This window comes from Dromaius novaehollandiae, chromosome 2 (assembly GCF_036370855.1).
Source record: "Dromaius novaehollandiae isolate bDroNov1 chromosome 2, bDroNov1.hap1, whole genome shotgun sequence".
Taxonomy (NCBI): Eukaryota; Metazoa; Chordata; class Aves; order Casuariiformes; family Dromaiidae; genus Dromaius; species Dromaius novaehollandiae.
In genome coordinates this window covers 15,115,486-15,131,181 of record NC_088099.1, presented here as the reverse complement: position 1 = coordinate 15,131,181, position 15,696 = coordinate 15,115,486, and the positions used below count along the sequence as shown (strand labels likewise).

General features: G+C 38.5%; 1 long non-coding RNA gene across 1 annotated transcript in view; it reads left to right on the top strand.

Moving 5' to 3' along the window:
* The window catches only part of LOC112984052 (uncharacterized), a 155,133-nt gene that overhangs the window by 60,132 nt on the left and 79,305 nt on the right, over window positions 1-15,696 (top strand). The gene's annotated exons all lie outside the window — the stretch shown is intronic.

The window sequence follows — 15,696 nt, the reverse complement described above, 5'->3', positions numbered from 1 at the left end:
GCTGCAGGAATGTGCAGTTTTATCAGAAATGAAGGGTGTATTACAGTGTCTTCAAATTTTCCCTCAGAAATTTTCCATTGGCAATAACTAAGTTTTTGCCTGACTTTTTTTTTTTAATGAGATAAACAAGTGATTTTCAGCAGCCACATAACAGAGAAATTTTTAACAGAAAAGTTCTGCAAAGGCTCAAGGCAAATCAACTTACCTAGCCAGCTAATGGCTTGAGGAGTGGGCTGTTGGCATGCTGCGCAGAAATGGTTCGCAGTGACAGCCTGGGTTATCAATCCATGTCTGGCATCTTAAACCACAGCTGATGTAGTCTAATGGTCTTGCAAATCCTCTCACATGAATAGTTTTGCTAATCTCAAGATTTCCACTAACTTCAGGAAAAAGTAGGAGAATGAAGACTACATGTGTTAGGATTTGCAGTTAGCAATGCAAACCCATGGTAAATTTAAGTTGAACCAAATTCTGTTTTCAAACGTACTTTGCAGGCTGATTAAGCCAATAACATTCTCATCTTGTTATTGTTAATTAGCCCAAGGATGTGAAATCATTCTGCATATCTGGTCTCTCCCCTCACCAGACATCCCCCCGTTCTTGTGTAAAGTTCAGTGCAAGTTCATCCATCACCGAGCAATCAGAAGACTGTCAGGAGCTACTGGATGCAAAATTTGGGAGTTCTTAGAATTTCATCTGAAACACAGAAAGCTATATTTGAAAAACTGCTGGAAAGGGAAATGGAAAGAGATGTTTTCCACAGAATAATTAGTCCTTGTTTTGCACTAGATTTTCATTAACTTTTCCTTAATGATATGGACTGTTTCTCTTCAGTCCACTTGGCCAGCATTCAGTGAAGCTTATGAATGAGGACACTTGCTGTAAATGAAATCTGGAAAACATATACAAATACATACAGGAAGAAAAAAACAGTCTTGATATTGTTAATCTCAGAAAAATTAATCTGACAGAAGTGTATTTTAACTTGTAGTGTTTTTGAACATAGAGATTTATTTAAATTAGTTTCCAAGACCAATTTCAATCATTTTAAAAAATAAGCATTTTATTTATGTGAAAGCTCAAGAAAGCCTTCTGTCCATTTGAATGTATGTTAAAAATTCCTGTGCATGGGACCTCACCGAACTCTTTATTCTGTGACTTTTATATTGTTGACTTTGCCTTTTTTCTGGTAATGTCAGGCTTACTTGTCCAGTTTTAGCTGTCTGAGTGAGGCACTCATCATCATCCACTGATTGAATGAGGCCTTGTTATGTGCACTGACTTATCGATTACTCTCAGTAAACAAAGACTTGGGCTCAAGGTCTTTGAAACATTTCTTGATCTGCTAGTCCACTTGTTTGCATAGAAGGCCAACTGTTCCTCTTCTATATTTGTTTATTTAAATAAATAATTTTCTTCACAGACAGAATCACTACCTTAGCACAGAGAAGAAGAGAGAGAACAGTCAGGAGGAAGTTTGATGTTTTTATATACCTTCCTGTTCAAGCTATAACAGTTTTCTGGGTACTTCTTTAATCTGACATCACAGCATAAGATGTTGCACTAATGAACTCCATTTACTCTGAAACAGGAAAAAGTGAAATTCTAGTAATGCTAGAAGGGGAGTAGCACCAAAAACCATTACAGCTCCACGCAAGGAGGGGGAGCCCATACTTATGTTGTTGATATCAGTAAGGGGTGACCCTCAGCTCACAGCTTTGATTCGGATTAGTATCAAATGTGAATATAAACCCTTTGCAGGTGATTTAGTTAGTAGTCCTCTGCATATTCTTCCTCCTTCATTGACATAACTAATTAACATAAGCAGTTTTAAAAATATACTAATATTACAGTGTCAGAATGACAGTTCAGTCTGATTTGCTGTCATTAAGAAAGTCCTACTGCTTTAAAATATTTTTAGTCAGTCTTACCATTTAATATCTTGAATATGTGATAGATAACAGCTGAGTAAAAGTTTCAGTGTCTAATTCAATGGAAATATGTAATCTGGTGGTGAAAATCTGCTATCATTTTGCTACGAGGGGGAAAGAGCATCTCTTGAAGGTTGCTGACATTTTGCAGTGTTAGTGACCCCACGGTGCTGTAGAGAAAAACCGACACAACTGTTTCTGCCTTCTCCTATAGGCACTGTTCATTTCTACAATGCTCCAATGTAAGGAGGAAAATTCCTTAGAAAGGCAGAAATCAGCAAATCTCCTCCAAATAAAATTCATGATGTCACTCTAAAGGGGAACTTTGCATGTCTTGTGCATGTACAGCTGACAGGTTTTATGGCAATTCTATAGTAAAAGCCAACCATATAAAAAAAGTGTGTATCCTGATCTATTTGAATAAGGGCCTCCACCCATTCCCATTTACTACCTTTACTGGGATTAGATTGGGGTGGGGTGGGGGGAGAAATGGTATTTTATTGGCTCTGTTTTTTTCCCCTGTGTGGCTATAAGAGTAGTTTTATTGTTTACCAAACTGTCAAGGTCAATTCACACCTGTAGTGCTATGTACATAAAAAAAATACATGAAAGTTCCCTAGTACTCCGTAATTCTTTTACTGCACGATGGTGAATAGCCAAAGTTTATTCTTATGTTTACATTAGTTAAATCATTTGTTCTTTTGAAATACTGCATTACAAACATCACTTTGTCATTTTTCAGGTTCTGCATCTCATTAGTATTTGGAGGAAAATCTGTATTTTGAACAGTTTATTGAATACAGTAGGTCGGAGTCTTCTCCTACTCATGTACAGTGAGACCCTGGACTTAACATCTATCCGGAATGGATGCAAATGTGAGAGAAGAGTCAAGTTCCATCTCCCCTGTATGAAAGTGATGACTGATACAGAAGACGCTAATTTAGCAGGAACATTTAATCATGGCTTCCTGTAACTGGGCCAGTGTCTGAAACACGTAGTTACAGACCAGTAATTGTAGATAACAGTGCACTGGAAAATTGGGGAAATTCGGACAGGAACGGACCCCCTAACTCTTTAATTTTAAGAAATGAACAGTAATCCTCATGTAATCCTATTTCATTTTAAAGTCCTTCCCCGTCACTGTTAAATCATATTTTGATCCATATAATGAGATTCTGACTGATCAATGACACTCCACTCCTACTGCCCATAAATTTGGAGATGGCATTTATTGTTCCACTCCTGTCAGAAGTTTTCTGAGTTTTTTACATGGGTCTGTTTGCCTTTCTGCATTCTTATGCCCTGTCCATTCCCAGCAGATTTGACCTTCAGTAATTCTCAGCATCTGGTAAATAGGTAATTCAAGTTTATGTGAGTGGTATATTAGGCTCTATCCCCTTCCATGCTGCTTATTTATTAATACTTAAACAGTGCATACTATCTGCCTATGACCCTTATTCCATCTTTTTTTTTCTTTGTCAGAGACTCTGCTCCTTTTGAATAATCATTCTGACTGAATAATCACTTTGCCTCTAGAGACAGGCCCCACTAATCTCATTTCCATTTAGTCTTTGCATCCTATGTGTTCTTATACCGCACAGCCTCCCGCCTTCCAGATCCACATTAACCAATATAACTAACATCTGCTGCATCTGGATTCATTTTCTCCCAAGTGGGATAAGCAAGTGCAATAAAGAGTTTTGGAATTCTTTTTTTGGGAGTGTATGAACATCACACACATATACACATATGTTGCTAACTATTTGCATGAGAAGACAAGGTAGACCAAGGTGGTCAGGCTTGTGAGAGTTTTACCTTGCAGCCTTGCATTAGCCCTCAAACTTTGTCCTTGTGTTAGAAGTCCCAATGTGCCAGATGACTGACTGTTTTGACCATAGTCTTCATCCAGAAGTTTTAATCAATCTCCTAGATATTAGCCTTGAACGCAAGATTTAATATTTTTATCTTAATTCAGTGTTCTCTGGAATGCTATCATATAATGTGGGAAAATCTGGTGTATGTGTGGCATTTCTTGCTACACAGTGCAAGGTGTAGTGCAAGGCTTTTAGCTTCTGTAGAAATTCCTGATGCCAAAGGACTTGAGGACAGTTCATGGTTGGTCAGGACTAAATGGTCTCCTTACCTTGAAGTTATTAAATTAGAGCTTAATGACACTGAAGAATTCAGGGTATAATCATTCAGCAGGGGAATAGGACTTATTATGGTCTAAGGAGAATGCACTAGGGCTAGAATCTCTTCAGGGTGCTTTGTTTCTTTTTGTCACCACAGTCTTCCTCAGGTTCACCTTCATCCAGCTGTTCTGTATGGATGAGTTAGTGAGAGACGGAGAATTCAGCTAAGCGGGAACTGGACATTAACTGGGAAGGAAATGGGTCAATCTATATCAGTTCTTACTGAATTGAAATAAAACCAATTTAGAACCCAGACATTTATACAAATACTTCCTTGGTTTATGACTCCAGTTACAAACAGTGAAGTTAATTAACGGATATATCACTCTTCATGAGACACTGTGAACATGCTACCAGACTTGAAGGGTTAATGAGTCTGCACAGGTGTGAGAGATTAGATGTAGCTGAGAAAAGCATGTGGGTAGAAGAAAATACTGACTTTTATTATATTCAGTCTTTGCTTGAGAGATAAGAGAAGAAATCACCTTCCCCAGGAGAGGGGTTTAAAAATATGTTTTTTTGCAGTATAATTTATTCTTCTCATAATTAGTAGTCCTTGGATGATTACACGAGAAGGAGGCCAGTGACACCAGCTGATTAACTGAGTACCTATATATAAGACAACTGATGTAGGCATCCTCCCCTCTTTACAATGTCATGGAAGGTTAAAGACCAGCCTTTTTGGCCTAGGGTAAATGCTAATTGGCATCATGTTTTTCCTGGAAGGTCTTGGCCCCAGTCACAACAGAAGGCTGCGTTTCTGTAATCTGCAGTTGTGGCTGCCTTTACTTGGCACGTCATAGCATTCTCCTGGCAACCTTCTTTCTGTCCTATAAGGCTCTGTTTGCTTGGGAGATATTAAAACAAACTTTAGTATTCTGCTAGTAGCTATAAGAGGTGTGTTTTCTCAAACTATGGAAAAAAATATATATAGTAAGCTTGAGCACTGAGAAACAATTCCAACCTAATTTGGAATCATTAAGGTGCCCAAAATTGTGGTCCTGGCATCATCAAGCACAAAATGGGATATGAATTCAGAGGAATAAATTTTTAACATGTGGAAAACAAAATAATTGGGGGGGGGAAGGAAAAAAAACAAACAAAAAGCAAGTCTGCTTTTTAAAGTGTGGGAAAAAGCAGCTCAAATGTAATCAAGAGTTTTTTGTGCTATGTCTCTAGATTTGCTGGGAAAAGAGAAATGTGACAAAAAAAAATTCTATTTTCAATTGGTAAGAATTTTGCTTACACCGACAAGGTTTTCAAGACTCAGTTGAATGGTCTCTCTTTGACCTCAGAAAGCTCTTGATATGTTCATACACAAATAAGTTTGGCAACTGGTGCCAGGCTGACCAGACCCAGCCCAGGTGTAAGTGAGCACATAGTTTTGCAATTAAGCACATAGAATTACAATCATATCTCTGAACTTTAACTGCCTGATAGAAAATAAACACTTCTAGTTATGTGATCTCCCCTGCTGCCAGGATAATACAAATCAAGAAGATCCATGATAAGGCCCTGCTTTTAATGAGAAAAGATTGTATTTCTCCTCAAATCCCTCTGATTCTTTGGCTTGATTTGAGGGAGAAGGGCGAGTTAAGTAAATTGAGCTTCAGAAGTATGAAAATTAAAAGGTCTCCAAGCTTTTAAACCCTGATCCTAACAGAGGTCCTAGGAGAATAAGATGCTAAACTCCTCACTCAGATTGCCAGGGTGGGCTGGGACTGCTCAGTCCTCTTCATGCTCTGTGAGGTGCTGAGGACCTGCTAATACTGGGAATTTCAGGAAGAGTTACTAAGGTCCAGCCTCTTGCAGACTTTCCATTGGAGAGGCCAGACTTGGACATCAAGTCACACTGCGCACTTCTGTCCTGTTAATGAGACATGATGCTTTACATTTTGAAAAATGTTGTATACATTTCAAAATTAATTTCTCCAGTACTCCTCTGAGGAAGTACTTATTATTGTCCCAGAGAGCTAAGGCACAGGAAAGGTCACATTAATGAAGTGGTATAAAGAAGAGAGCCATAATCTGTATGTAAGTATTCCTGTGAAAGATCCTCTCATTCAACTTGAACAAAGTGCCAATGCTTAATGTGTTTTTATCTACTTTGGTTGCCATTTTCAAACCTTCAGAACTGGTATACTTTTTTTTTCTTTAACCTCTGTGAAAGACAATGAGATCATCTTAAAAAGCTAAAAGCTTAAAATAAATATATTGCCTCTGAGGGTGACTGTTTGCTTTTAGCAGGTAGTGGGGAGAAGTCACCTATTCCTACTTTGTATCTAATTATTTTCTGCTGGAAATTCAGCTCTAGCCAATCATGCAGTGTGCATGCCACAAGACTTCATTTACCCAGCCCAACCCCCTGAGATACCCTGACTCATTCCTTGTTCACCCACGTGCCATACAATGCTTCTGCCTGTGCCTCCCTGGCCTCCTCTGCTTCAGGCTGCCTGTTAGGATGGTGAAGTGTCCTGCCAGCAGTCCTGGTGCTTTTGCCGTTGCCAGTCAGGGGGATAATAATAGTCTTTTAGCTCCCCTTTGGTCTGCCGGGGAGCGATCGAAGAGCACGTGCTGCCTGCCCGGGTGGTAAGGGAACGGCAGAGGCATCCGCCCTACATGAGCAGAGCTGGGGGCAGTAGTGGAGGAAGGAGACGTGACGGGTAGGGAGCTGCTCAGCAAGAATCTGTTCTGGCTCAGTACACAGAAGTGAAGTATGATGAAAGATTAACAACAAAAGGAACAAAATCAAATATGCTTCTTTGCCTACATACCTCCTTATGGAGGCTGTTAATACTACAGTTGCTGAGAGTTTTTATCAGATCCCTGGTAAGCAGGATATAATAGAAATATCTTTCTAAATCCACATTTATCAATAGGTAATGTTATGGTCTTATAGTTGTGGCCTTTGAGAGAACTTCTGCCTGCTAATAATGTGGCTGCAATTCAAATAAGGGCATTAATGTCTAATTCTTAAATGATAGCTATAGTACTGCACAGAGGGCCTGAGTTTCAAATGTAGACGAATGTAGCTGCTGTACTTACAAAAATGAATACTGAAAGGTGCTGTTTTGCAGGCAGTACCTTGCTTTAAGAGTTACTTTCAAGGAATACTTTCTAGTTATAATCATAGATTAATTTGCCTCTTTGTAGTCCTTGCATGCACATATCTATATGTAGGAATACCCAAGCCTACCTCTTAAAGCTTGACATGCATTTTAAATGAAATCTGAAGTCCACCGTATTTAGAATATGGCAAAAAAAGGTAAAAACCTTATCTGCTGAAGATGCTACAGCCAGCTCTTCCATATAAATCATATATGTACATAATTTTACAAGGCAGACACCTGTTTGGATATGTGCTTCCCGGTGAATTTGCTCTGCCTTTTTGTGTGCTTGTCGGAGATTCTGTGAACCTTCTTCTGGATCAGCAGCACTTTCCCTGCAGGTGCCTCTGAGATGTACGATATTCAGCTACTCCCTTTCAGTGGCTGTCAGCAGGCAGCTGACCAGAGAACCGTTATTTAGCAAATGTGAACAACCGGGGAACTTTTGTTTGCTTCAATTTACTGACAGCTATAACAATGTTTCTCCCCCACTGAATAGATGTAGCCTGCAGCTCCCTGACATTAATAAATGACTAGATCAACCTCTCTCACCTCCATATTTTTTTTAGCTACAAGTGTGAAGTTTAGAAAGTGAGGCATGAGTAATACTTGCTGCAATTTGCTTTAAAAGTTGGAGAATAGCAGGGGAGAAGAGAAACTCTTCCTCTGCTAACTTGGGTAAAAGCTAAGAGTTAAAATGTGGTGAAAGACTGACTCATTAGCCAAATATTATTGTATTACACTTTCTCTTCTGGAAGGAAAGCATTAGCAATCCAGCTGTTCATTTGTATTTAAGATGTTTGTGAGATTAAACTGTAATGAAATATTTAAACTGAAAACAACAATAAGCAGTAAAAATTCTTTTGGTGAGAGAATGGAAATTGGGAGCAAAAGTCATCAAAAGGAGTTGTGATGGAAGAAAGACCTTTGTTTCCAAAATGGGTGGAGGCAATTTTATTTCAGAAAATGAACTAACAAATGGTGATGCTCTGGGAGCTGGGATAGGATTCTGGCTGGTGCTGTGCTGAGCGAGCCTAACTCAGACCGCTGCCTCTTTTTGGAAGGCTTTGTCTTGATGAGTTTAGGAAATTTCTCTTTCCTCCTTTTTTATCCTCTAGGGACTAAAGGGGTTGAATATCAAGGCTGGGAAAAGAGCAAATTCATATTCGTAGAGGTTATTTCCAATGACTTTAGCATTTTGTTATTCATTTGGAAAATACCAGTTTCTTGCCAGTTTCTTGCCTGTTGAATCTTGCTTTCCTTCTTCCGTCCTTCCAGATTTGCCTTGGTTAGATGCACAATCTCCCTTTCTGTGCAAGGCAAAGGTGTACCCAACGGTGGCGAGATACTTTTGGCTTTTTAGTTTAGAGAAGCCTATGAAGACTTTGTCTATTTTGTGTACTTTTTCCTTCTACAATCCCTCTGGAATTCAAATGAATGAGAACCCAAAGGAAAATGGGGTGGGTGGGGAGGCCAAGTTTAACTTCACTTTGACAAAACATGCAAATCTGTAGGATATCAACTGCCTTGAAAAATTTGCAGTATCCATGGGACCTTTGGACAAACTTCGGGTGACTTTGCGGGTCAAAATGAAGCTTGATGCTAGGCAAGAGCAATGTTTTCTTGCAAGAGTTTGGGGTAGGAACTGAAGCTATGATCCTTGGATTTTGTCTTGGACACCACTCTCGTTGTTAAAGTCTATACCTTTGCTCTTCCTAGAATATACTACCATTGCAGTGGGCTATGTATGGGACTTCACCTTACCATCTTGAGACAATTTATGTGGAATATGGAGGCTCCTATTAGACAGGACAGGTTGCCGGGTGTGCAGGGTGTGCAGCCTCTCTATATGCCAAATGAGCTGCCTACTGCTTTCTGGGTGGAGTTGGAGGCATTGGTGTAGATTTAAGTCTCTGAATAATTTAAACCTATTTTCTCAAGAAACTGCATCTTTTCCTGCCACCATATCAGAACTACAGACAGTGGGGCATGTAATCAGGCATCTTTTTGATTCTTAGAAGGAAGGATGTCCACCTTCAGCATATTGCCTTGAGAGCTTCTCATCTTTGACATTGAATCTCCCTTGGGCTGATGCAGAGCAAGCAGATCTTCGGACCAAATAGCGGCCTCCACCTCCCAGTTGGGATTTGGAAAGACCCTGACAGACTGACATGTGTGAGGAAATAAAGGTGCTGTTTATCTGTCATTTCATTTCATTCATAAATCTGGGAGTGGAGGAGGCCTGAATTCAGCTCTTATGGTTATGTATTTTTTTAGCTTATATCAAAAGAAAGATCAAGATTGGAGCAGGACAGACATAAAGAAGTTATGCTGAAAACAAATTACTAAAATATTTCAGAATCATGAATTGTTAGCTTCAGTCTTCTAAGAAAGAGAAAAAGTTGTTTTTTTTGTTTGTGTGAGGAACTTTAAGACCAGCATTTTTGGCAGTGAGGTTTGGTTGCTTTAGTATTTTAGCACCCAACGGCAATATCTTGATTATAACTTAGCATGTCCTATGTTGGATAATTACAAACCAATGCACATCAGTACTTGCTTTTGAGACTTTTGCCTAGTCATGCAAAAATCTTGAGATAGATTTAGAATCAGAATACAGATTTCATGGGTCCAAAGTCAGTGCCTAGAGCAACAAGTTTATTGCTGTGAAATCTCAGTTGCATATATGTATACATTACAAGAGTGGACTTTCACAGACATTTTTCAGTTGTATGTGATATGTATGTATAACTCATTGAAATTTGCTATCAAATAAGCCTGGTGAAGAGGAAGAAGTCCAACTGTAATGATTTTCCAAATTTTACTATAAATAATTCATCTATTTAAGCTGAAATTTCAGGATCGTGTCTGTTGTGGTTGTGCTTTTGAGCTGCGTTCAGTGTGAGTGGAAGCAAACTTTTCCTGTGTATGTTGACTTTTATTTTGTGGTACTTTTGCTTCAAATAGCACCCATTATTTACAAATATAAGCATTGTTTTTTTTTTTCTAGTGAGTGAATTTGTCATGTCCTGATTATATATGTTTAAAAACAGGCTTGCTAGCATTTTCCCTTCATATGAAGAGGGTTAATTATGAACTAGACTATGGATCTCAAATATATCGGCAAGCTAAGTAGCTGGTGACTGGTGCAATCAGTTAACTGCAAGGAAATGAAACAGGACTTATTTACATTTAGAGTGATGCCTGAGTTCTTAATCAGCTCAAAGCATTTAAAAATTAACTTTACTACCAACAGCTCAAGAGGCATAATGAACCCCAGGAGGGAGTTTTCTTCTCTTTCATTTTCATTGAAGCCGTCTATTCATTTACATCAGACTACATTCACTTCAGTCTGTTTCCCTGCTAAAACCTCAAAAGTTTCCTTATTTCATTTTCTTAAATAACTTGTGGTTCATTTGGTATGCTTCATCATAAATTAGTATTACAACTGTGCAAGAATGGTTAGTAACTACTGGAGTACATGCAGCCACAAATTCTGCCAGGAGAAGCAGAAGCAAACAGCTTAGTATTTCTCTTGCTTCTTTGTAAAAATGTATATGTACAGTTTATCTATGTATAAAAAAAGACAATAAAATATCTTTAATTATCATCTTCATGCTTTCCTGAGCATTTGCACTTGCATGAGCACATTTTATGATTTTACGCACGCTCCAGAAAGAGGGTGAAAGTGTAATCAAATAACCAGCTAACAGCCTGACCAGTAATGACGTTTGACAACTGGCAATTCAGAAGATGGAAGCAAAGATATTGAAACTAGTACAAATTCTCTGAGCTTTCCACCACAACTTTGTTTCATCTTGACTCTTATTTGCCCTGCATCCCCTAATAGGAGCAAGCCTTTCATAATATACTCAGTCAACCCATTATTTCTATATACTTTTTCCAATGCTACAAACATGAAGCACTAACACCTCCAAAAGTGGTCTGTTCCCTTGGGAAAAGTCTCAGCTACGAGGGGGGGGAAAAAAAATCTTTTCTTTGGAAGTTTCCCTTTAAGGTTTGAACTATTTTCCTGGGCTATTTACAGCTGAAGCGAAGGTGGTATTTTGAGAGACAATAATATTGAAGAGTAACTCAGCAATCCAGAAAAGCTTATTAAGGATAAAGCTTAATGGTGTAAGCTTTTTTTTCTTTCCTATCAGCGATTTAATGGACAAATTGAATTTAGGTGTTTATACATCTATTAAGATAAGCAACAATATTAGTGGTATGGATTATTTTTTTTATATGACAGTATAACAGTACCACAGCAGTTACAGTAAATTAGTTATGACAGATACGTACATTTACTTAATAAAGCTATCTGCATCATTCTTTTAACCTTTTCTTGTTCTCTGCTCCTCCAGTGAAATGTCGAGTCATAAATGTAAGAAACTTCTAAATGCATCCATTGTGGTTTTGTCACCTGTATTTTTATGATGGGATTAGTTTATGCAACTCTAAATCCTGTTTCTCTAATTAGTGACGCTTCTTATGGAATAGCATAATCCAGCCAAAACAAGCTATTACTGAAAGTAGCTTTCAGCTGCAGTTTGTGGGGAATTTGGACTGTCATGGCTACCACGAAGAGCAACCCTGCCCTGATTGCCCCCTCCTTTGGGCAGGGGAGTCAGCGCTGCAGCCTCTGACCTGCTGTGGCTTTCTGGTAAATTGGATTGAAGCACTGATACAGCTGGAAAATACCCAGTGTTTGCACTGGCACAGCTCGGGGTAGTGTGGGGCTGGAAACAGGAACCAGGGAAAGGACTGAGAAGATAGGGACTGCTTTTTCTGATGGTCATGTCACCTTAATACATACCTTGCTTTCCAGAAATTTACCCTATGAAAAGTTTTGGTGCAAGCAAATATATTTTAAGAGGTTTTTCTCAGCATGATTTCATACAGATTACTTTCTCCAGCTGGCTTTATTGTAGCCTTAGGTGCCTGAATCCCTTTAGGTTCAGTTTTAAACAACACCTGATACATTTTTTTCAGGACTCCTGCCAAGTAGTATATGACTATTTTCCTGTCCTTTATTTCAGCCAAAACTTTAGTGTAATTTCATTGTTATGAATAATTGTTATGTTGGTTTTGAAGGATTTGAAAAATACAATAAAACACTATGCTCATTCAAAGCACAAAACACTTCTTGAATAAGCTTTTCTTTGTGAACTTATCCTTTCATTGGTGTACAGATAGGATTTGACTCTGACCAGCAATAGAGATTGTCTATGTGATCATGAATGTTAGTAACAATGTTCTTTGGCACAATTTCTATTTATCTGTGGGCTCTGCTTTGAAAAGTTGGATGTAATATATAGTATTAAGTCTTTTGATGGAATTCATTGGTAGCTTGATAGAGACATTATGTGATAGTGTGAATCTTACTTTTTCTTTTCTTAACTCCTCTCTTTATTCTTTACCTGTTTTCAAAATGTGGGACAGAATTTAAGGTAGATTCCCAGCTGGGAGAGTGAATACACCCGTTCCTCAACACAAAAGCAGCTAAAATTACTCTGGGAGGATCTGGCAGGAGTTTGGGATGAAAAAATATGTAAAACACTTATGACTAGGGAAATATCAGTCATTCATTTCTTATTTGGCCCCTAACCTTCCCCAAAATGATTTTAAGGTGGAGGGTGTTCAGATGCCATGGTCTTTGTAGAAAATTAATGCCAGATAATACACTGCTAGGAACAACTTATCCATTGCATTAACAGGATGGTTCAGAACTGGGTGCTCCTGAGGCACGCTGTCAGCAGCAGCTGTGAACTGCAACTGTAATTCCTGAGTGTTGCCTGCTCCGGCAGATTTAGTGTCCTGCTTTACATTGTTTGTACTGAAGGAGCTAGAAGAAGGCTGCCTGGCAGCTGACTCCTTTGGGAATCCCTGCTAAAATGAAATGTATATTTCATAAGGCTATCCCAGGGAGCAAAATTTTAAGTAAACATACATTTTAAATGAGTAAGCAATTGCCTACTGGGAAACTGTGTATAGAGCTTTATTTTTAGATGTATATACTCATCTTTCAATGTGGGGATTTATACACATATTCCACAAATACAGAAGAGAACTTGTAGTTAATGCTTAATATCCCTCCAAACATAGCCTTGCAAGCTGAATTAGTAAACATTATAGAAAAAATATTCTCTACGTAAGGCCCAGATTTCACTGAAGTCGATATCAAAGCTCTGTTGCCACTGGAGAATGTTTTATAGAAGTGTAAGCTTTGCAATGGATCCAGTTGGGTATTCCTGGAAAGTTCCCATTTTAACTGGAGTTACCTACAGTTCCTTGAAGGTCGCAGTATATTTGGAATATTTTGGGATATTGGTATGTGGGGTATTTGTGTGATGATTCCAGTAATCATAATTCAGCTTGTGTGGGTTCCTTTAAAGTTTTGTCAGGGTCAGGACATAATGGATGTGTTGTGTCTGTTTAGGATGAGATGACTTAGTGTAGGCAATAGAGTCCAGGGACTGACTATGCACACAGCCTAGGGTAACCAGCTCAAGTCACATAAATCCTACCAATGCTGACCAGGAAGGCATTTTTTTCTTTTTAGGATAAATTCTGCATTTGCTTATTTTATGTCAATAATCTGATGGAATTCAGTTTGGCTTTATATGTTTATGAGGAAAGATTTAACTTGAGTGATAAAGGAAGAAAATTTGATGAATTATTCAATGCTTTTCTTTATTTACACATCTCAAACTATAAAAGTGAATAAAAAGGTATTTATATATTATATATATATAAAATAAATATATGGAAAAGTCCTTTGCTACAAGGTGAACAGAGTGATTTCTTTGTTGCTTTTTTCATTGCAATTCAAGCTTGTTGCTATGATCTTTTCTGAACCGGTTGCATCAGTCTGAAAGAATAAATTGTCAGATATACCAAAGAACAAAAATAAAATAAAGTCAAAAGAATGTCTTTAGATCTGAACCTTCCATCCATTTAAATCCTCCTGCATTTTCAGAAAGCTCTTAGATTTTATCTACTGTCAACAAAAAATAGCCACATCAAAATTAGCAGCACTCAAAGACAACTTAGAGGATCATCACCAAGGTTTTAAGGTATGCAGCATTGCACATCCTGTACTCATAAGTATTTGTAAAAAAGAGCAGCAGGTCAGTGTAGGACAATCTAATTTTTTCATTAGCAATTATACCTTGTCTGTACAAATAAGCGGACTGCATCACTAGCAATGTGAGAGGCCTGCTTAAAGGCCTATATATATTTCAAATATATTAATTCCCCTTTGCCCTGGCCTTGTGCTGCTCACTGTGAGCAGGGAAACTGATGGCTTGAGGATTAGCTCCAGTCGAGAGAGCTCTGATGGGGCTGCGTTTAGCTTTATCCTATCCCAACCTAGGAAATTTTGCTACAAAGTGGTTCCTTTACCATGTGCCATGTGCATATCCCGTGTAGCAGGTCCTTGTGCAATTTGGTGTTGGGTGAAAAGTAGAGGTGAAGCTGAGAAAAAGCACTTGGGAAAGATAAAGATTTCATGGTGCCTCAGTCTTACAGTTTTTTCTTACCTTGGGTCCTGTACTCTGCTGCTATCAATATCAAAAATGACTTCAATATCCAGGGAAGTGCATCTTTGAGATTTTTTAATTTGTAGAGAACATTTATGAGTCAGTGTAAAACCAGAAGATGTCATTCTTTTTGTTTTCTTCAGCAGAAGGGAGTTGGTATTTAAAGTGTGCATAAATGGATAGTATATGCAGTTAGGTTAAAAGCCCCCTGCTCGGTGTGAGGCTGGAGGACAGGCAGCTCAGCTGTGTGCGAACTTCTCACAGAAACTGCAAAGCCAGAAGAAGGCTCATCACGACTCATCAGGACTGACTAAGCACATACGACAGGAGAAACTGGCTTCTTGGATAGTTCCTGTTTTCCTGCTGCTTGTTCGTCCCCCCACTTTGCCTTATTTCGTCTGGAGTTTAATGGGATATTCAGATGGACATGGGATGCAGGTCCTTGCAGTTCACAGGACCCAATTCTTAAGAGCTTTCATAAAAGAAATCATTTTTGCTCATACCCTGCATTCTTATATTGCAGCTTGGTTGTGTTCCTGATTGTTGGCACACTTTTTCAAGTGCTGGAGTAATAATATCTTTAGAGAGGTGTTGAGGCAGTACTACTTACAGGTAAATATTGGTATTTTAATCCTGACCACTATATACAGTGCAAAATTTATATTGACTTTGATATGAACAATACCTTTTCAGTATACCAATCTATTTCATTTTGTCCCCCATACAGAAGCTACCTAAGTCTAGTGTTTTTAATGATAAAGAACCCATGTAGGTCACTGGATGTTAGATCTCCTTCCCTTGCAATGCCTTTCATTTCTGAGCAACATGGCAGTAACATGAGACCATGACAGCCTTTATAAAATGTGTTCTTTAGTGAACAAAAAAAAAGAGAGTATGAAATTTCTGATCAGTGCTCTGAGGGACT